Here is a 20,813-nt window from a genome sequence, read left to right as displayed (position 1 = left end):
CAACTGCAGAGCTTGGGACTTATCAGCCTCCATAATCATGTGAGCCAATTCCTTATAATAAATCATATCATCAGCTATATATTTGTATGTATGTGTGTGTATATATATGATTTATATATAGGCAGTATAAACTGCTTGAATTTGAATATTGACTCTGGCATTGACAAGTTTTGAGAACTTGGGCAATGTATTCGATTTCTGTTCTTTAGCTTTCTCATATGTAAAATGGGAGAAACATCTGCTTCACATGGTTGTGAAGATTATGTGAGTTAATACATAAAAAATGCTTAGACTAGGGCCTGGCACAAAGGGCATGCTGAAAAAATACTAGCTGTTTCTCCTCCTCCTCCTCATTATTATTATTCCTCCCTCGCTCCCTCCTATCTCTCCATCCTTCCTTCCTTCCCTCTCTCCCTCCCATGCTCCCCACTCAAACAGCAGTGACAGAGCGGGACCTCCTTGTAGGGCAGGAGAGGGAAAGGGAAAGAGGAGTTATACCAAAACTCCTTTTAATAGGCACACAGGGAGAAAAAACTGGGAACCCTTATACCTCAATAACTTTAGTTTCATCATAGTTGGAATTCATGATTAACCCTTGCAATCCTTGAACACCTAGCTACTTTAATTCCCACAGCTGGTTCATGAACTTCCTTTGTACATGTTTTTTGCTTTGCTGAAATTATTTCCCCCATCAGCTCATCTTACCTGCCCATCTGGTGAACTCCTCCCTGTCAAGCCTACTGATCAGGAAGTCTTCCCTACAGCAGCCCCTACTCTCACCCCTGCAGAGTGCACCTCCACGCCCTCCAAACTACCACTCTGCCCTGCACATTTCTAGTATGGTGCTTGTCACAGGGAATGGTGATACTTAATTTTTGTACCATATCTGCTGACTCCACTACTCAGTGAACTGAGGCCAAAACCCCACTTTGCATACCTACCTAGCACAGAATAGACATCCCATAAGTTCTTGTTGACTGAATAAGTCAATGGATGAATAAAATGGGAAAAAATTCCACTTTGCCCTTATTGAGTTGGAACTCCCAATAGTACACCCTGTTGGATATTTTAAACTTGGTTTTGAAAATATTGGACTAAGACTCAAAACTATTAGTCAGGATTCTCCACAGAAACAGAACCATTAAGATAGTCTAGAAAACATAAACTAAACTGTACTAACGGAAAGCAGATCAGTGGTTGCCTGATAGAGAGAACTTTTTGGGGTGATAGAAATGTTCTGTATATTGATCATGGTAGTGGTTTCACAGAATATATATTTGTCAAAACTCGTTGAAGTGTACCTTTTTTAATTTATTATATTTTAAAATTCCCTACGATGTACTTTTTATCTCTGTGACTTATTTTGTAACTGGAAGTTTATACCTTTTAAATAGATAGAGTTTATTATATGTAAAACATATCCCAATAAAGTTGATTTAAATTTATTGAAACCTAAAAATCAAAACAAAACAAAAAGCCTAGGCATTTTAGCACCAGAGGCTGGCATCAACTACTATGCTAACTCCTGGAGTTTTTTATTTAGAATACACCCTAGGGCACTAATCTTCAGAACATTTACAAATTTGTTTGACAAAGAACTTCGAACGTCTCTTTAATAAAAATAACTCAACCCCAGAAAGCATAATCTCTATGATAGTCACTAAAAACATTTCAATGTCATATTTCATGAACTGATCAAAATATTTTAAGTAATATAAATACATAAATTTTTGCAGAATACATGAATTTTTATTTTTAATCCAACCGTGGTAGCCAACCTCAAAGATGACCACCAATGATTCCGTCTCCTGGAATCCATACCCTTGTATGGTCCTTTCCCACATTTTACCAGGATTGGTCAGTGTGACTAATAGAATATGCAGAAGTAATGGTCCTAAAATTAGATTGTAAAAAGACTGAATATCCCATCTTGGGCGCTCTTTCTCCCACTCCCTCCCTCCCTCTCAGATCACTAGCTCTGGGAGAAGCCAGTGGCCATGTCATGACATGAGTTGGCTTGCCTTTGGAGAAGCCCACATGGCAGGAACTGAAATCTCAAGCTATAAGGCAGCAAGGAACCGTGAGGCCTTCCAATAGCCACATGAGTGAGCTTGGAAGGTCATCCGGCCCCAGTCAATCTGTCACATGCGATGGCGGCCCCAATCAACAGCTGACTACAACCTCATGGAAGATTGTTGTGTACTTAATCGTGTCTTCTCAAAAATTCATATTTTGAAGTCCTGATTCCCATTACCTCAAAGTGTGACTGTATTTGGAGAGGGCCTTCAAAGAGGCCCTTAAATTAAAATGAGGCCATTAGGGTGGGACCTAATCTAATCTCAGTGGTATCCTCATAAGAGGAGGTGATTTGCACTCAAAAAGAAACAGCAAGGTCGGTGTGCACAGAGGGGTGGCCATGTGAAGTAGTATGGAGATGGTGGCCATCTGCAAGCCAAGGAGAAAGGCCTCAGAGAAAACCAACCCTGCCAGCACCTTGATCTTAGACTTTTAGCCCCCAGAACTGCGAGAAAATAAGCTTCTATTATTTGAGCTACTCAGTCAGTGGTAGTTTGTTATGGCAGCTTTCACAAATAAGTACAGAGACGCCAGAAACACCCAGTTAAGCTGCTCCTGGACTCTGACCCACAAAAACTGTGAGATAATAAATGATTGCTTTAAGCTGCTAAATTTGGGGGTAATTTGTTATTCAGCAATAGATAAGTAATACATCACCTAATTACTTGAATTCCTTGTGATATGGTGACAAGTGATTTGCCTTTCTAAATCTGTGTTGTGATTAAATGCCATATTGTTTTTGGCATATGTTACAAATAATTCTTTTGTTGCCTGAACTGTCCAGAAACTATTCATTTGTGGAACCTGTTTCCATCCACATTATTTAATTTTAAAGGGAAGAAAATAGTATATAAACAATGATTAACTATACGTATTTTAGAAACAATCTATTTTACAAAATTTTCCCTCAATACTTTTGCCTCTTTTCTTTTTTTATCAAGCTATAATCAACATATAACATTGTGAACGTTTAAGGTGTACATGTATTGATTTACATACAATCAATACATACACTCATGTATTGCCATATGATTGCCACCATCGCTAACCATAGCTAACACCCTATCATGTCACATAATTATCATTTCCTTTTTGTGATGAGAACATTTAAGATCTAGTCTCCTAACAACTTACAAATACATAATACAGTTTGGTTCACTATAATCACAATGCTGTGTATTACATCCCCCACAATTTATCTTCCAAGTGCAAGTTTGTACCCTTTGACCAACATCTCCCCAATTCCCCTGTCCTCAGCTCCTGGCAACCACCATGCTACTCTCTGTTTCTACGAGTCTTGCTTTTTTAGATTCCACATATAATTGATAACATATTTGTCTTCCCCATCTGACTTACCTTTTCAGATATTTAACACAGCCTGTATAAACTCATCTTATTTTCCTCTTGAAAGGAAGTTAGTTCTCAGAAATAAAGGAAATCTCTCTATCCCCTTGTATCACTACTCATCCTACATAACTTACTAGAGGTTCTTTAAACTGTTTTTCAGTTCTGATGATGAATATTAAGCCAATACATCTATCCCCTGATTCATTTACTACCTATTCACTAGAGTATTCATTTACTTATTTATGTATTTTTTAAGTAGGCTCCACACGGGGCTTGAACTCATGATCCTTAGATCAAGACCTGAGCTGAGATCAAGAGTTGGATGCCCAACTGACTGAGCCACCCAGGTGCTCCACTCGAGTGTCTATTTAATGCCCAGTGTGTGTCAGGCACTATTTAGGCATTGAGGATACAGGAGGAAGCAAAACAGATGAAAAAGCCCTGTTCACAGAGCTTGTGGAAGGAGACAGAATAAACAAGAAAAATAAGTAAAATATATAATACTTCACTGGATATATGATAAACAGGAAAATCACACCATCAGTGCTGGAAACATTTTAAGCCATCACTAGCTCACTTTAAACAGTGGGTAAAAATGTGAGGATGTTGGGCTGGTGAGTAAAGGAGTTTCTTTTTTTTTTTTAAAAGATTTATTTATTTATTTTGAGGGAGTGAGAATGAGAGAGAGAGAGAGAGAGAGCACATGAGAGGGGGGAGGGTCAGAGGGAGAAGCAGGCTCCTCGCTGAGCAGGGAGCCTGATGCGGGACTCGATCCTGGGACTCCAGGATCATGACCTGAGCCGAAGGCAGTCGCTTAACCGACTGAGCCACCCAGGCGCCCAGTAAAGGAGTTTCTTATAAACAATTCCTTACTGATAATTTTTAGTAAATCTTGTAAACTTTCAGGGGTGTCGTGGTATATTCTTGTTTTAGTGTGGCTCATTTTTAAGCTAATTTTCATGGTTTGTCTCAATATGCAGTTCCTTTTTGTAGTTATGTTGAGGATTACAATGAGAGTTTATCAGCAGAAGAATTGTAGATATTGCAATGCCTTCATGTGTGAAAATTGGCATTAAATTAAAAGCATATTGGGCATTAATGTTTTCTCCTTCATAATGAGATTATAATTACAGGAAACACTATTGCCAAGTGATGATGGCCCTTCCTCCCATTATATTCTGGGAAGATAGCTTTAAAATGAAGCATGACATGGCCATGGTCAGAGGAGATGTTTTATACTTAGCTTCAGAACATAGAAATATCTCTGACCTAGGGGCGCCTGGGTGGCTCAGTCAGTTAAGCTGCTGACTCTTCATTTCAGCTCAGGTCATGATCTCAGGGTCCTGGGATCGAGGCCTGTGTCAGGCTCCATGCTCAGTGGGGAGTCTACTTGAGGATTCACTCTCTCCCTCTGCCCTCCCCCCCCGCCCCGCTCCTGTGCAATCTCTCTAAAATAAATAAATAAACCTTTAAAAAAAATTTCAGATCTAACTTATCCATGAAAAATGCTGCACATGTGTGTATGTGTGTATAAGAGAAAGAGAGAGCCAGAGAAAGAGACAGAATATTCTGGACATTATACATAACATGGTTATAGACAGAGAAAAGAGAACAGGAAAACAAGCAATAAAAAAATCCTTGGTGTGTGGTCAGGCATGAAGTTGTAGCTTGGGCCTTCAGTGACCATAGACATGAGTTAACAAGCCAATAAAGTGGGTGTCCATTTTAGATGTTCAGAGGCCAAAGCACTTAAAACAAAGTGATTTACATGGCCAAGTTCCCCAGAGTCAGGATCATACCCTTATTCCCCAAGATGCCTTAAACATTGAGCAGAGCCATCTGTACAGTAGAAGAAATGATCTCCACAAAGTTATCAAGACCACCTCCCTACACAGTACTATAAATGCCATTGAATAAAAGAAAGTGAAAATGATCAGTAGTGGGTGGCAATCTTCTTTCCTCCCACCACCTCCCAAAACGACAAGCCTTAGACTAAACAGTAGATGCTCTTTATTTTTGTTATGAGTCAGGTTTGGCAATTTCTCTGTAATCAGAAATATTCATTGGTGAGAAAGTAAATTTCTATCTAAAGATATGAATGTTTTCACAAAAAACAACGTTCACATCAGGGAACATTAGTCACAAAACATACCAACAAAGTGCTGTCAGTGTAGTTTCTGGAATGGTGGTGGGCCTGCAGGTAGGAATTCACTAACAGGAAAATCACAGCAAATCATTATCAGATATAATTCTGGGTTCAGTCTAAGTCCATCGCTTATTGGCTGAGTGACCTTGAGTTGAGTGACTTGACTTGCTCAATCCTCAGTTTCTTCATGTGTAATAATGTCACAGAGGAGGAAAATAATGTTCCCTCTGCTTTCTGAGTTCTAGCTCAGACCCCTGTAGGAAAAGACAGATGAATAGGAGAAAAACAAACAGAAGTTTATTCACATGTGTGCCTCATGATGCATGAGAGATCCCCAGGGGAAAACGAGTCACTCTCTGGAGACATTCAGAACTGGGACTTCAATACCATCTTCAGCTCGAGACAAAAGAAAGAAAGGTGTGCAAAGGCCAGTTACAGGCAAGTTATTAGGAAATGCACGAGAAACGCGGATAAAACTATTAGGCAGATTTCAGCCTGGTGCCTTCCCAGTTGATAAGACTCTGTGACTGAGTCATCCTTCTCTTCCAGATACCCAGAGGAAAACACTCTTGTAAACCGAGAGTTTCTTTATAAGTGTAAATTTCTTTTACAAAAGGGTAACTTCTACTTCAGAGCTTCTCCCGTCCCTGCTGCTTCTCAAATAATCAGCTCAAAATAAAACTTATGCCCAGGAGGCAGAGTTTGGGGTGGCTTATTCAGCTACCCTTCAAAAGTGCCTGCATCCTGGGGTTGCCAAGAGGATTAAGAGGGCTAATACAAATAATGAATTCACAGAGCACAGCTGGAACATGGAAAGCACCCAATAAAAGTTAGCCGTTACTATTTCCGAGCAATGGTTTTCAACGTGTGGTCCCCGGACCAGCAGCGGTAACATCACCTGGGAACTTGTCAGAAATAGAAAATGTCCCAGACCCCTGAATCAGAAATGCTGGGGCAGGATCCAACACTCTGCTTTAAGAAGCCCTGCGGGTGATTCTGATGCGCACTGAAGTTCGAGAACTATGCTTGTAGAATATAGAGTAAGACAAAACATATATTCTGCTAGAATTTATTACTAAGAATTTCTGGGTTTTTGTGAATATTTAAATGCAGGAGAGTGTTTGATTTCATTTTTTTTTTTTCCTAAATGACAGGAAGAAGAATTCCAGCAGTGTCTTGGAACAGTAAGATTTCTGTAGGATAGCTCTTTCCATCTTATTTTTGATTTTGCTAGATAGAATACGTCACACCACACAACCGTGTTCCAGGAGATCTATTATTAAAGTGTCTATTTTGTAAAGCTGAAGCTACAATGAAAAAGCTCATTTAAAAGAGGGAGAGCCTATGGTGTTGGTGGTCATCAAGAGATTGTACATTGGAACACAGGCCAACTGTCATTAGTCTTATTTCCATAAACGATATTGTACGACTCTAAGATTGGAGCATAGACAGGCATGCGCTGAGTCAGTTTCAGAGCCAGGTGCTGGGTGTAAAACAGGATTCTGAAGTCTATAGGTCCTATTGCTTGAATAGAGTCAGGAAGGTGTAGACACGGTTAAAGGTAAAATCGCTATTTAGAACTAAGTGTACCAAAGTGTAGATTTTTGTCACTGCCATAGAGATTTCCTTAAGTGCACATTTAGTCATGTCACTGTACAGCTTAAAAGACTTAAATGACTCCCTTAAACCTGGCTTGTGAGAGCCTTTGTAATCTGGCATCTGGCCTACCTGAGGCATGAACTCCAATCCTGTAGTGAACACCTCCTCCATGGAGCCTTCCCTGGCAGCCCGCCCTCCATCAGTAGGAAGTCAGCCCCTCCTAACTCGGAGCTTCCCAAGCATGGTCTGCAAACCTCTGGAAGTCATTTTTACATCACATTTAATAATTGTTTGAATGTCTGGATCTCCACAAGACTTTTACTTCACTTTTACTGACACCAAGAAGCACATTTTCATTTTTGTTTTTCCAGCTTTTGGCATAAAGCCCAGCACCAAAGAGACACTTAGTAAATTAAGACTTCCCATGGATCTAAAATGCGAGATCTGTGTGTGAGCCAAGGATCAGCCCAGGAAAACCCAGCGATCAGCCCAGGAAAACCCAGCAATCACCCGAAGCTTCTCTCCCCCTGTGGAAGGACCCAAATCTTTGAATTTCGAGAAAAAGCTCTGCCACTTCCAAGATTCAAGTATCATCCTCCTCTAGAAGATGTGATCTCCAAAGACAGAACATCTTATTTGTCACTGCTGTCTTCTGACAGACACAAAAATGCATTTCATGACGATAGTCTGACCCCAGGGCTGCCCAGGTGACTCAGTCTATTAAGCATCCGACTCTAGGTTTAGGCTCAGATCAAGATCTCAGGGTCTTGGGCTCCAGCCCCGCATTGGGTTCCATGCTGAGCACGGAGCCTGCTTAAGATTCTCTCTCTCTCCCTCTCCCTCTGCCCCTTCCCCTCTTCTAAAAAGAAAAAAAATAAAATAAAAAAGATATTCTGACCCCAAAGCTACTAAATTTGTTAGTTCATATTAGATTGAAACTCCAATTTTTTTAAATGATTTTCTTTTTTTAAAGATTTTATTTATTTATTTATTTGAGAGAGAGAGAGCATGAGAGGGGGGAGGGTCAGAGGGAGAAGCAGACTCCCCACTGAGCGGGGAGCCCGATGTGGGACTCAATCTCTGGACTCCAGGATCATGACCTGAGCTGAAGGCAGTCGCTTAACCAAATGAGCCACCCAGGCACCCCTGAAACTCCAATTTTTATCCCAGGCTCTAAATCATGAGCTTTCTAGCTTCAAGATTTAAGTCAAAGCTGCAAAATCAACTGGTCTAGCAATTATAAAACAGCTGACCCCACATATCTCAGCCGATGGAGTGATCCTCCTGGCTCCAGAATCATGGTAATTATTTTCTTTTACCCAACCCGCTCCCCCCATCTGACTTCGCTCGGAGCCCTGCTACTATTTCACAAGTTCTCAGATGGGCATTTTAGAAGACTTTCGCTTCTCAGCTTGGCTTTGCTCTGGGCCCCTGCTATTTTACTCTTGCTAAATCATATAGCCGGAAGCATTTGGTCCGGGGTGGCTGGAACACCCAGCCAGTGGCAAATCGAGCCAGTTCCTTCCTTGGAGCACTCAATGCTTAGGAGTCCCAACACCTTGAATTAATTACGAATTGTTTGAGAATATCTTATTTGTTTGATGGCTCACGATCGTCTTGTGTCTACAGCCATGTCTCTTATGCCAAAAGATACATTTCCAGTGTTCGAGTGAATGGGAATAGTGGATAGATATGTATGGAATGACAATAACACCCCTCACCCTTTCCTACCCCCATTAAATACCCAGCTCCTCACTGTCGGCCTTGAAAAACCTATTGACAGTTCCCTGTTGCTGATTCTGAGAGGTCTGAGGCTCCTACTTTATTTTTCTTTTTTTTTTTTAAGCATTTATTTATTTGAGAGAGAGAGTCAGAGAGAAGGCACGAGGTGGGGGGGGCAGACGCGAAGCGGGAGAGCTAGGTTCTTGTCTCACAGAAGGCAGATGCCCAACCAATTGAGCCATCCAGGCGCCCCTGAGGCTCCTCCTTTCTTGGAAACTTCTGTGATGCTCTTTAGCAATGACCAATGGAAGCTGCAGTTCTTCATCCTTGCAGGGCTCTGTAAGGACTAATTCAGGTAAAATAAATAAAGCAACTGGTTGGCATACAATACACACATTGGAAATAACCAATAAATGATAGTTATTATTGCTTTGGATTTTGGAGGCTTTATTAATTTCCTGGGGCTGCCATAACAAGTATCCCTAATTTGGGATAAACAAATCCCTAAATTGACTTAAAATAACAGATATTTGGGGTGCCTGGGTGGCTCAGATGGTTAAGTATCTGCCTTCAGCTCAGGTCATGATCTCCCGGTCCTGGGATCCAGCCAAGCCTTGGGCTCCCTGCTCAGCGGGGAACCTCCCCACCCTCCCACCCACCCCCTGCTAGTGCTCACTTGAGCACTCTCTCTCTCTCTCCCTGTCTCTCTCAAATGAATAAATAAAATCTTTAAAAAGTAATAACATTTATCACCTCACAGTGCTGGAGGCTAAAAGTCCAGTATCAAGGTGTTGGCAGGATCATGCTTCTGAGTAAGGGACAGGTGGGGCTAGGTAGGGAGAGATAGATAGGGGGCTATGTGATCAGGCTCACAGAAATCCCAAAAATGTGAAGATGTGGGGAAACCAGAGATAAAGGGACAAATCGGAGCACCCTACCCTAGGCGTGTGGGGTGGAGGACCACCCTGCCCTAGCCGTGTGGGGTGGGTGTCTTTATGACATCACCCGTAGCCAACAAAGAATAATCAGACTCTGAAAAGGAAGTAAGCCACTGAAGGTGTTATCCAATAGAGATGTTAAAAGGATTTAAGTTCCCTGGTTAGCTTTTTATAAAAGACCAACCCTAAAGGCCCTCCTTGGCAACCCTGTCAGGACCCCTCTCACTCTTGAGAGCTTTTTCTGTATCTTCACTTGATAAACTTCTATCGCTTTACTCACTCTCCTTTGTCTGCAAGATTCATTCTTTGACTCTGAGACAAGAACCTAGCTTTTCTACTTCACTTTCTCTGATGGCTCTAGGGAAGGATCTTTCCTTGTTTCTTCTAGCTCCTAGTGGTTGCTGACAATCCTTGGTTCCTTGGCTTCTAGATGAACCATTCCAGCCACATGATTGCCTTCTAGGTGTCTTCACATAGCCCTCCCTCTGTGCATATTTGTCTCTGTGTACAAATGTCCCTTTTTTATAAGGACTCCAGCCATACTGGATTAGGACCAATGACCTTATTTTAACTTTATTCCCTCTATAAAAACTATATGAGAACTTCAACACACCTTTTGGGGAGGACACCATTCAATCAAGAACAGAAGAGAAGGGTAGTGGAACATGTCAACACAAAATACAACTACAAGAGTTGAGGACATGCCACTCCACACGAGGCCACTTTGATAGACTGATTATTTTGAGCTGCCTGCCCCTGAAAAACATCAAATGCAGGAAGAGGTTTTCTTCTGAACTCCCCTCATCTGCCTAAACACAGGTCCTCTGAAAGGAAATCAATTGTCATAAATCCCCTTCCTGAGAGGTTTATTAACCAGGGAAGAAGGACTCTTGTCACAGGACAGGAGACTAGAAGTTGACGTAACATCCAGACAAGCTTTGTCACAAACTGCCACATACCCCCATCTATCCTTCCTAAGGACCTATTCATCTTTCCTAAAATCCTTTACTCTCTTCCAAAGAAGCCTTATCCTGTCTCCCTTTTCCCTATTAAGATGCTATTTAAGCTTGAATTCTAAGCCACCTCGGAGCGTTTCTCATTTTTCCGGGGTCTCTCCCACGTAAACATGAGGTATACATGTTAATAAACTTCCTTTGGCTTTCCTCTTGCCTTCTGTCTTTTATTACAGAGGTCTTAGCTAGAACTCACAGGGTAGAGGGAAACTTACTTTTTTCTCCCCTGCAAAGGCATCGTAACCTGCCCATTGTGGTAAAAATATAGAATGGTATTTTGCTTTTCTAATAACTGACACAATTTTGTTTCATTGGTCTCCCTTTTCTTATTGGGGAGCGGGATTCCCTAACTATATTTCATTCTAGTATTAGAATTCTTAATTCCCCTTTGGTTGTTAAACCAGTCCAACACGTTACCACCTCGGGCTCTGTGTGTCCCCCATGTGCCTCTGCTTGGGCTGGGGAGAAGGTGGTAAACCAGCTCTCCTGGAGAGAGAAAATCAAAAGGCCCCAGTCTGTAGCATTTGCTGGTGTCCACTGTGTACTGAATGTTATCTTGAATACTCCCACTATGGCTGACTCAAGCTACCCATGAACGACGGGCAAAATTCCTGAACATTTAAACTTCATCTCATGAACAGATATGAATAGTTTCCAGTATTCACTGAAGCATGGTCTCCTTTCTCACGACTGCCTTCTCCCTTTCTCCTCTCCCCATTCTCCAACCTGTGACTGCCCCCCGAAACTTTAGACAATAGGTGGGAGGGGGCAACACTGACATTTGAGAAGTTACAAGCTACTGACAGCAATTCTGACATCCCTTTTGGAAGCTATGGCTTCTCCACCACCAGCATGGCTGGGCCATCAGTCCCCTTGCATGGCAGGTGTCCACACAGGTGGGTCATCAGTCCCCTTGCATGACGGGTGGATGTGCATGTGCTGGATCATTGGAGAAATCTGAGGGGCCTTTTACTGCACTGTCTCTGATTTGGAAAATCCAGCTTTAACTTGGCCCCCTTACACCCATTCCCCCAGATCTTTCCTTGGGAAATTCAATTTACAGACTTTCTTTTTTTTAAGATTTATTTAGTTATTTTAGAGAGAGAGAGAAAGACAGGGAGAGAGAACACAAGTGGGGGAAGGGCAGAAGGAGAAGGGGACAAGCAGACTCCCCACTGAGCAGGGAGCCTGATGTGGGACTCGATCCCAGGACCCCAAGATCATAACCTGAGCCAAACGCTCAATGGACTGAGCCATCCAGGCGCCCCTAATCTACAGACTTCCGAATACTGAGATCCACATACCCACTGGTCAGCTTTTTTGGAGATATCTGCAAGAAAACTTTCACCCTATCTACCTTCTTTGGCACTCACCTGATGGAGGAAAATCCTATTATCTTTGCAAATAAAATGGGAAACACAGGTGTCCTCTGGCATTCCTTCTCCTACTTAGGCCATGCCTCTCCTGCCCCTTTCTCCTTGCCAAAATAGTGTCCCTCACTCTGCTGGTCCATTATAAGCAACTTTATACAGGAGATTTTTGTCAGCACCTAAGCAAGCAGAGAGGAGGAAACATGGCTCTGGAATCCTCAAGTGCACAGGACAAGGAGAGGAACAAGTCCAAGTCCCTCTCTACCATGCAAAGAAAGTAGGGAGGAATAGTTTCTACATTATGAATTCTGCTCTCCCCCCAAAGACCCATCTTCCTCTCTCCCAGAACCCTTCAGTGTGGTTCATTGATGAAGACTGTGAAACTCATTTGGCCTTCGAGACAATAGGAAGGCCAGGATTCATCTCATGGCCTAAAACCAGGCCCTTGGCTTTGGAGAGTTCATTAAGGCTATTATCAGAGCTCTGTGTCCACCGTATTTGCTACACTTCTCAGCAACCTTTGGGAGGTCGACGAAGATGTTACTAATAATAGATAACAGAGAACAATCAACACCTCACAATGCTCCGTTACATTATTCTTCTAGTATCAAAGGGGAAAAAAAAAGAAACAAACTTGTTTTTCATCAAAACTGACCACAATCGAATCTGTCTTCCAAGCTGGAAGAACAGAGAGAGGAAATAATTTATGTCCCTGGGAAAATAAATCTCTCTGTGGTCCCCTTTCAATTGCAGAAGCTGATGGACAAGGAGACGGAGATGGCGACAAATGGTCAGTCACCTGGGTTTGGAAAAAATGACGATCCCCAGAGCAGAGACCGAAGATAGGAGTCTACTTCCACTTCTGAGGGGGAGTCTATAGATGTCAAAGAGTGCACAAAGAGATAATAAGAAAGCAACACAGCTGAGGCTGAGGATTATTTTGTTTTGTTCTGTTTCCATTTTCCATTTCAGATGTTTGCTCTGCCAGGATATAAAGCCCATCTGTGCTCTCCAACCTGTTACCCATAAATGCCCCATGAGTGTTTTTCTCATGTCATTCCAAGAAAGGGGGATGAGCATGGCATTTGGTTCAGCATGGGGTAGAGAAAAGGGACCTTGCACGGAAATGGGAGGCTGGGAACACGGAGTGGGTTCGCAACGCAGCCTGAAGGAGGAGCTAGCTCTGCACTGACATTCATCCCTGGGAAAGCGCAGAAATCCCAGAGAAGACAGAAAACAGAGGGTCTGTACTGACATCCAGGTTTCACTATCTGTACTGTTGTGATCATCATTAATGCCCATGAAGGGAGCCAAACAGAACCCACCCAACACGGATCCCAGTAACATCAAAGGCTTCTCTATCTGGATATCATCACCAGCGTGCTTTCTCTCTGCCCCTAATAAGTACTCACTTGTCTTTATCCTCAGTGCCTCGTGGGGAAAGCTTGGAAAAGGTGGCTGTTTATGCAGTTGCTGCACAAGGCGACTACCCGTCTTCAATCTTAATCTGCTGGAGGGTGACCAGCAGATGTCCTCAAGGTGGCCCTTCCCTTTCCAGAAACTGAAATGTGTCACAGAGCACGGGGACGCCACAGAGTTGAGTCCATCTGAGCCGATGTACACCACTGTGAGGTAGGCGGGCCCTGTGCCCCGCTGACCCCCTTGGCAAGGACACCTTGCCTGCCCCACGTGAAGGGCACCATGTCATCCTTTCTTCTCTGTGCAGGAAGAAAATTCAGTGGCCAGAACTCTGGCCCGTCAGAGCCTTTCTCCAAAGAGGCAGCATGCGAAAGTCTTTCCTAATAGACTTGTCTGATTAAGAATCCCACATCTAGTCATCTGAGAAGGCTCCCACATGGCAGTTTGGTGATCCTGTCGCCAAGGCTCTGTAACAGGAGCAGCTAAGCCGACTGTGTTGCAGTTTGTGAAATTCGAGACCACAAATATTTACCAGGGTGGCTGGTGGCTGGTGGCCGGTGCATCTTCCGCACTCACAAAAATGAAGTAGGAACATGATCTTTTCATGCTGTCTCCCACACAGCTGTCTCACACACTGCTTTCCAGAGACTCTAGTGGTTTTTCCTTTTTTCTTTTTTTCCCCCGAATATTTCAACTGTCATTTTCTCTAGTTAGTAACGTATTTTCTTCAAGGTGGAAGGAAAGCCCTTAACGTTTGAATTCCACAAATGAGACCTACTAACATACAACTCTCAGCTACTTGAAGCTGCCCCAAAACAACTTTGTTAAATGCATATTATCCCGAGTTTCCCTGAGGAGACAGTGTAAACAATTTCTTATGAGGTGGACTTTGGTGTAGATTTCTGCTCCGTGCTTCTGACTAACTTTCTTCCTAGAAAATCTCTGCTGTTTGTCAGAAGTTGTGATACTCGGTACTTTCAATAAAGCAGTCATTTCTTATTAGGACCGGTCACTGTGTGAACTGGACAAGTAACCCGGCTTCTGTGGCTCAGTTTTCTCTTTCACAAAATCAGATTGTTGTATGATCTGCTATGGAGCCAGCTCCACCATGAATCACCACGGCATACAAACGAGGATAATTGAGCACGCCACACCTCCAACACCAATCCTCGGTATAAATGGCACATCATGAAGGCAAAGTGATGGGAAAATGAAGGGAAGGAACGGGATGAGAAAGAGGGGAGGAAGGGAAGGTAATAGGATTCGTCAGACATGAGGAAGCACTGGGCTCCCATTGCATTTGTCATTCCTATTTTCCTCTGGTGAGGAAATTGCTCCCAAAATAGGTACCCCCAATTTTGGGCGGTATACTGATAGGCTGAGGATACATGAACAGTCTTTATACTTATTAGCAATAGGTTTCTTTTGCCCACCTTTTCTAACCCCAATATCTCATATAGAAAATGTACTCAGTAACAGCCCTGATAAATATTTGTAGAGCAAATATTTAAAGCTAATGTGGAAACCATTTGATAAAAGGTTGATAAGGAAATGGAGATCAGGTGATGAATACTTGAATTCAAGAATCAGTATCATTAAAGTGGAACATCAGATATGATGTTGCTCAAGGAGTGATGCAATGTGACCTACACAACATCATATTCTTGCAAAAATCTGGACCTCGACTGGATTAAGGCTTTAGAGCTTACTTCCGGTTGATAAAGCAAACGGCAGCTGGAGGAACAAGTTAAACACCAGCTCTGGGAAATAGACAAATCCAGAATGTAGGACATTCTACAGGCTCAACTCACCAGGATTTTCCACAAGTCAATGACAAGGAGAAAAAGAGAGAGAGACACAGAGAAAGAGAGAAATTGGAGATTACTACTTTGGATCTTGATTGAATCCCAATTCGAACAGATAAATTATACAAAGGCAATTGGACTGATTGGAATGTGTACTGTGTGCTAAACGACTCCAAGGACTTGTCATTTAGTCATGGATAATAGTAGTACCTATAGTTATGTAAGAAAGTCTCCATGTTTTTAGAGATGCATATCAAAATAGAATGATGCCATATTCGAGATTTGCTTAAAATACTTAACACACACACATCAAGGGAAGGGGAATCAGTGAATATTGCATGGCAAAATCTTTATAATCACGGGGTCTTGGTGATAAATATGAAGATGATATATGGATTGGGGTACATTTTGTTGTTCTCCATGCTTTAGGTTTGAAGCAGTTATCATTCTCTTCAAATGTAAATACCTTGAAGGATGTTCTGACCAGGAAGGGGCATGGTGAGCTTTTTGGGGGGCTAAAAATGCTCCCTATCTGATGTGGGTGGTAGTTACATCGATGTACACATAGGCAAAACTCATCAAACTGTACACTTAAGATCTGTGCTTTGTGTTGCATTTGTTGCTGCATTAAAATAAACTAGCTTCCATCCTTAGCAGGCAAAATTAAATTAAATAAACACCTACATGAATAATTAAACGCAATGTACATCTACTCCCTTGGTCCTATGAGATGCCTCCACTTCAGAGATTCCTGAGAATTCCAGCATCCATTGCAAAAAAAGCAATGACACTCAGTCACTGGGAATACTACCTCCATGTTTTAGAGACTAGAAAAACTTTTATTACCCAGTTTCTGGGGTGATGGGACTTGAAAAAGAGGCAATTACAAGCATTGGCCTTGAGTCATAGGCATCTGAGAGCACTTAAAAGAAGAAATGAAGGAAAAATGGATGTGTTTTTAGCCAAAGGGATAGAGGGGGGCCCGGAAGAGGGCCTAAAGGGAAAGCAACCTTAAGACGAAGCCAACACAGCCTGGGTGGTGCAGTGGGTTGAGCGTCCAACTGTTGATTTCGGCTCAGGTCATGATCTCAGGTCATGATTTCAAAGGCACATGCAAATACACATCCCACAGTCCCAGGATTGAGCCCTGTGTTAAGCTCTGCATTCAGCAGGGAGTCTGCTTCTCTCCCTCTCCCTCTGCCCTTCCCCTGCTCATTATCTCTCTCTTTCTCTCTCTTTCAAATACATAAATACATCTTTAAAAAAGAAGATGAAGCCAACAGTGTAGATTGTGAAGTGGAAAAAAATAGACAGCATTGGACCACTGGATCAACCCTCACCTGAAGGTCATTCTAATGCTGGACTTGCCAGTTTATAAGAAATAAATTCCTTTATGATTTAATCCTATTCAAATGAAAGCCACTTTCACTGATACAGTGATTCTGTTCTGTACTATGTGACCCCCAAAAATAGTCATATCTGAGTGGAAGAAGAGAGGACACCAGACTCTTGAGCCAACAATACACAGTCTGGGCAGGGGTCTAGGAAGTAGCCAGATACAAAAGCTCTCTCTAATAGGGACATCATATCTGGGGAAGTGACTGACCAGAATCAACCCATTTGGTTTCATGTCCTTTAGTAAGTCTAATGGTGGTGGCAAGAATAGTTGAATTAGGGGCACCTGAGTGGCTTAGTCGGTTAAGCGCCCAGTTCTTGATCTCGGCTCAGGTCTTGAGCTCTAGGTCGTGGGATCAAGCTCATGGTCAGGCTACGCACTCAGCGGGGAGTCAGCTCGAGAGTCTCTCTCTCCCTACCCCCTCTACTTCCCCATTATAAGAGAAATTAGACACAAAGAAAAATCATAAGCGCACTCTCAGACACCCACATGTCACATTGCACTGCCCGAGTTACTACCATAATCAGTTAGTGACACCTTGCCCCTTGCAGAAGAAGGGCCCCAATGGTGAGCAAGGAAGGGAGAACATACCTGATACCCAAGCCTGACACTGCAGGGCTTACAAGACAGACGGCTAGAGATGAGCAACATCCTCACTGACTGGCTAGTTTCAAAATGCAAATCAGTCTGAGAAGCCCAGCTATATGCCTGTTCCTGTTTTTCTCTGATTCTGGCTTTGGGTGGAGACTGCTGACTTCCTTATTTCTACATGAGTCCTCTCAATAAGCCCCTCTCGATTCCGATGCTTCTCTTCTTGAAAAGTCAACACTACTTTCAATAAATATCCCATTTTCTCCAACTAGATCTCTCAAAGAGAGAGAGTCTGTCTTCCCTCTAATAAAATTTACTCTTATTTTTTAAGTGTAAGAAATGAGTCTTTTCTCCCAGGACAGCATGGTTTAAGCCACGAGGAGCCCGGTCTGCGAGATCATAGTTGTTGCATCGCTTGATTCCACCAGATGGCGCAGTTGCCGGCTCACACACCCAGAGTCCGGCAAAACTCTCATCACGGAATAAACAGCTTCGCAAAACTCACCGCCTCTCCCCCGCTTCCTGAGAAATCGCCACTGCTTAAAACAGCTACGGTCTCCGTGACTGACATGCTGGACACTCATCAAGTGTCTCAGAGGGTTTTCCTAAGTGTAAGATATTGAGCCAAGCCCTCGGGTAGCAATGGTGTCTGAGACTGTCGTGGGAGAGATGACCGTTTAGCAAATGATCACACACATAAAGGCCAACTCTGATTTATGCTACAGAAAGAAACAAAGGTACCTGGTTGTTAATGCCACACAGGACCAAGCTGGGGAGGCGGTGGGGGGGGGGGTGGACTCCAAAGGAGGAAAAGGAGCAAAATTATGGAAGGGGGAAGAGAAAGCCTTCTCCCAAACAGAAGGAACAGCAGTTAAGAAGGCATGGAGGCTGGAAAGACTGTGGCACTTAGGAAAGACAGAGAAAAAGAGAAGCCAAAGCTTTCAAACTGAGGATAAGAGCAAAAGAAAGGAAGAGAATTGAATGATCCCGTTAGTAAGTCCTTGGCTTCAAAAAGCATTTATACAATGACCCTCAAATTTATATCTCAAACCCTTCCGTTTGAGCCCCATATATATGTCCCTACTCAACATATCCACTCAGTTCTTTCAAAGGCACACGCAAATACACATGCAGCACTGAATTCATGGTCTTCTCTGGTCTGATCACCCCTTCCCTGAATGCCAGCGAACGGGACTTGCCCATACGTTCCATTGCAAAATTCAGCAAACAGAAAAGACTGCCTGAATCCTCCTTTACACCATCTACCACCAAATCTGTTCATTTTAGCTGCCAAATCTGACAGCTTCTCTCCAGATCAGCGATTCTCCAAAGGTGGTCTCCCAACTAGCCACATTCGCATATCCGGGGAACTTGTCAGAAATGCAAATTCTCAGGCCCCACCGCAGTCCCACTGAATCCAGGGGCCCAGAAATCTGCATGTTAGCAAGCCCTCTGGGGGGATTGGAAGTCCAGCACACTTGAAGAACCACTGTCCTAGACCCAGAGGGCCCTGTCTTGGCCGGGAACCTGTTCCATCATTTCTGATCGGGGCTGCTGCAGCACTTCCCCGCATCGAGGGAAGCCTCCGTTCGGGGTGAATCTTAACCCTGGCCAATACTGTAATCTACTGGGATGCTCTAGAAACGGATCACCGCAGAATCTCTGGGGGTGGGCCAGGTAATCGTTTGAGAGCTTCGCTTTAAAGGCCAAGACTAAGAACCACTACTCCGCTCCCTTTCGTTCCCCACTACCGCCAGACTGATCTTTTCAAATGCAAATCTGGTCCTGCAATTACCTAAAATCAGCCAGGGTCAAGCCCACGTTCCTGCCACCTGCGAGGCTGGCTAGTGATCTGGCCCCAGCACTTAGAGCCTCGCTCACTCCGGGTTCTACCGCGCTGGCTGTCCATCTTCAGTCCGCAGCAGACTCAAGCTTTCTCCTGCCCTACCTTCAAATGTATCCCTTGCTCTCCTGCCCGAATTTGCTGTTACCCCTTTGCCCGTAACCTTCCTCGTAATCATTCTGCAATCTGAGCTCCAACGTCCCTTCCACAGGGAAGTCTTTCCCAAGCTTCTTTGTCATGGAAAGAGCGGGGTGGACGGGATACTGATTCCTCTCGCTCTGGAAAGTCTTGATCTAGGAGCTTATGGCTCATGGATTTATTTACCTTTAATTTTATACTTATTTGTGATTATTTTATTCCTGTTTTTCTTCCTCCCTGGATTGTAAACTGCAGAAGGCGGACACACGGGATGCACTAACAAATACTTACTGAATAATGGGACAACTCTTTGAGGTGGGCACTAATGAACGTTCTCGTTAATATAAGGGGAAACTGAGTCTACACAGTTTAAGCATCTTGCTAGTAAAAGGCAGGGCTGGGTTTTGAACCCAGGTCAGGGATTTTCTAACATCATAACCACCAAGCTATGCAGGGGGAGAGCTTTCCAGTGCCTGATCCGGAGCCTGAGTTTTCTTGCTCAGGATTAAGCTTTGTTTGGTCCTTGTTAGAACTGGGCTCAGCTTGAAGGCCACACAGTTATTTCCTTTCCATTGAAATCACAATCTGCTCCAAGGAAATGAAGCTTATGGCTCTCAGGGTAGAAAGGGCAAATGTGTGGGAGAAGCCAGAGATCAAACTGTCAAGTGCACTTGTTATAGAATTTTTCATGAGCTGAATTCAAATGCTATCAGTGGGGCAACTCCCCCCTTGGATTCAAAGGAGTGAGAACAAAGGATGAAGAGAAAGGCAGTTGTCAGTGCATAATCAGAGGCCAGATGGAATGGTCCAGGCCCAGGGACGTGGAGTAGATCCAGCCAAGGGCGAGGACAGAGGTCACAAGAGAAGGCAGAACAGCAGAAGCTAAGAAGCTGTTTCTCCCTCAGCGCGAGCACAGGGGGAAACATCCGATTCCCCGTGGTTTATCGGGGGGTTCCCTCCAGTTCCACCAGCTGCCCTTCCTCTTCCTGCGCCAGACTGAGTCGAAACTCCAGGAAGTCACTTTGTCTCTCTCTCATTTTCCTCCTGGGCAAAATTAGGAAGGTCATCTTAGATGACCTTGAAAGATGCTCTCAACTCTAAAATTCTGTGGCTCTCTGAACGACACTGTTAGGATTGACTCGGGAAAGGCAGAAACACAGGGGCGTATTGGTAGTGATTCTCAACATCAGAAAGATCGTGACCCTTTTATGCTACTCCTCCACCCCTACCTCATCTTATTCCAGAAGAAGGTGCTTCAGGTCAGGGCCAGCCAGCTTTGAAGTCCAAATGGAACCATGAAGTTCAAAGCAAAATGAATCCAAAGCACAGTCAATGCCACTAATATACCAACTCCCCAAATTGAGGTAAACTAAACTATTATTACAGAAACAAATATCTAACAGAGAATTT

At 43.4% G+C, this 20,813-nt stretch overlaps 1 long non-coding RNA gene across 3 annotated transcripts in view; it reads right to left on the bottom strand.

The window, feature by feature from the left end:
* LOC114197886 (uncharacterized) overlaps window positions 1-17,491 on the bottom strand; it is a 46,764-nt gene extending 29,273 nt beyond the window's left edge. For all 3 annotated transcript variants that reach the window (XR_003606979.2, XR_015766896.1, XR_003606978.2), the window contains exons 1-2: window positions 13,624-17,491; window positions 5,576-5,823 (exon numbers count right to left, since the gene is read on the bottom strand). This is a non-coding gene — a long non-coding RNA (uncharacterized LOC114197886). The remainder of the gene's footprint in view (window positions 1-5,575; window positions 5,824-13,623) is intronic.
* Between the last annotated feature and the right edge of the window lie 3,322 nt (window positions 17,492-20,813).

Source organism: Eumetopias jubatus, unplaced genomic scaffold, assembly GCF_037043125.1.
Source record: "Eumetopias jubatus isolate StellerSeaLion01/CBP00866 unplaced genomic scaffold, mEumJub1_p1.0 scaffold_15, whole genome shotgun sequence".
NCBI classification, from domain to species: domain Eukaryota; kingdom Metazoa; phylum Chordata; class Mammalia; order Carnivora; family Otariidae; genus Eumetopias; species Eumetopias jubatus.
The sequence above is the reverse complement of the archived record's forward strand: the minus strand, read 5'-3'. Positions and strand labels throughout refer to the sequence as shown.